This window comes from Gobio gobio (genome assembly GCF_949357685.1).
Source record: "Gobio gobio genome assembly, chromosome: 14".
In the NCBI taxonomy this organism is placed as follows: Eukaryota; Metazoa; Chordata; class Actinopteri; order Cypriniformes; family Gobionidae; genus Gobio; species Gobio gobio.
Genome location: NC_137107.1, coordinates 7,829,261 through 7,831,880, shown reverse-complemented (window position 1 = coordinate 7,831,880; position 2,620 = coordinate 7,829,261).

Below are 2,620 nucleotides of genomic sequence, written 5' to 3'. Positions count from 1 at the left end.
AAAAAAGTATCAGACCTAAAATAGAGCCCTGGGGTACCCCGTAATTCGCAAAAGAATAATGATTCCTAAACTTTCCCACAAATGTCCTACCCTCCAGGTAAGAATGAAACCAACGTAAGGCTACTCCATCTACCCTGACACACAGCTCAAAGCGCTCTAACAGAAGGACATGATCCAGCATGTCGAACGCCGCACTCAGGTCTAACAAGACAAGACTGACACGATTTCCAATAAAATATCATTTAATACTCTAATAAGGGCAGATTCCGTGCTATGACCAATTCTGCAACCCAACTGAAACTTATCAGTAATATTTATCACTGCTAAAAATGAAGAAAGCTGACTAAATACAATTTTTCTAAATTGTAAAATACAAATCTTTTCTATTTTCTAGGATTTTTGCCAATATTCCATCAGGTTCATATTTTATACTCGTTTTTAAATCAAAGTTCATCAGAGTGGTCCAAGACCTTAGGACTTTTGTCGCACTTGAACCACGAATACACAAAAAAATTAACTGGATTCGAAGAGTTTTGTGGTTGAAATTTTAAAAAGTAACAAATCCTATAAATGCAATGTGAGGAATGCTTCAGTATACATAGAAAAACCTACAAAAATGCGCAAAAAATGATAAAACGTTACCAAAGTATGATTTTATAATTTCTACATGTGCATCTGCATGCATACTGAAGAGATAATCTGAAGAATTGACTTTAGGACCCAGCGGAAGAGTGAATTTGCTCCATATAGAGCTATAAGTCCATCTAGTGGCAAGAGTCATGAAATATCATGTCATATATATATAAATATATATGTATTTTTTTTTCCACAAAAAATGTCGGCAAAGTATGGAAGCTTGTTATAAAAACGATCAAAAAATACAATTAAAATAAATAAGGTAATTGCGACTTTTTATCTCACAATTCAGACTTTTTTCCTGCAATTGCGATAAAAGAAGTCAGAATTGTGATATAAAGTCGCAATTTTGAGAAATAACGTCAGAATTATGATATAAAGTCGCAATTGCGAGAAATAAAGTCAGAATTGTGGGATATAAAGTCGCAATTTTGAGAAATAACGTCAGAATTATGATATAAAGTTGCAATTGCGAGAAATAACGTCAGAATTGTGAGATATAAAGTCGCAATTGCGAGAAATAATGTCAGAATTGTGGGATATAAAGTCGCAATTTTGAGAAATAACGTCAGATTTATGATATAAAGTTGCAATTGCGAGAAATAACGTCAGAATTGTGAGATATAAAGTCGCAATTGCGAGAAATGAAGTCAGAAATGTGGGATATACTCGCAATTCTTCGAAAAAAGTCTTCTTATCCCTCAGAATTGGACTTTATAACTCGCAATTCTTAGAAAAAAAGTCAGAATTGCGACTTTACAGTATATCTCGCAATTCAGATTTTATATTACGCAGCGGCAAGTTTATATCTTGCAATTCTTGGAGATGTAAACTCGCAATTGTGAGGCAAAAAGTTGCAATTTTCTTTTAAATTGTTTTATTCTGTGGCGGAAACAAGCTTCCATAGCAAAGACACCAGAATTGACCCAATGTGAGATATTTTGAGCTGATTTGAGCTGGTTCATGCATGTATAGAAGAGTTATTTTGAAATAAATTGAAAGAATGTGAAGAATGTGCTGAAACTACATTATTTATTGATAAAATCTAAAGGTATTGGTAAAATTTAAAGGTAAATAAAATAAAAAAAAATGCCATATTATAAAAATTAAATAATATAAGCTTTCTGGACAAAAAAAAAAGTATACATTAAGGGCTTTGGGTCATTTTGACCCACGAGGCAAGGATTTGTTACAGAATGCGAGGAGAGGATGAGGGTTAAATTTAGAAATTAGCATTAAAATTTAGCACTACCGCATGTTTCAAACTCTGTGGCACACAACCCTCAGCCAAAGTTGTATTCATAATTGATAAAATATAAGGATCCAGTCAAAAACTTCAATAAACGTTTTGTTGGAAAGTGACTTTTTAAGGTATCCCTATTCTCTGTGATCTAAGAAAGCGACAACCTCTTAAAGGCTGAAATGGATAAAATGGATGAAATGTGACCTGTTTTCTTGAAGAGAAATTATTTTTCAATAGTATAACACAAGCCTCACAGAACACTTACCCCATTTATTACCTACAAACACAGGACATGCTGCATGTAACGTTCTGGCATCTTCATTTCCATTTCTTAGCAGGTTAAACCACAGCACGGCTGTACCCTTATGGAACAGAATCATGGACATGTGAGCACAGTTTAAAGTAAGCCGTTTCATCTATTTCAGTATCAGTTGAAATCATTGGCGCTGTGTGGTGAATAAAGGTGCTTCAACTAACTCTCTTTGGCTGAAGTGCTGCCCCAATGACGGGGAACACTGTTGCCCCACCAACGTCCACATCACTCATCTACAATAAAGAGGTTAACTGTCTGTCAATAATCTGGAAAGTGGGAATTAGTTCAAATGCATTACATAAATACTCCATAGATTACACCCTCACATAGATTAGGACAGTAGAAATCCGGCCTCCTCTGAGTTGAAAGTCCGAGTCATTTGTCAACTGTGGAGAGATTTTGTAACAAAGTTATGAAATAAAACACGG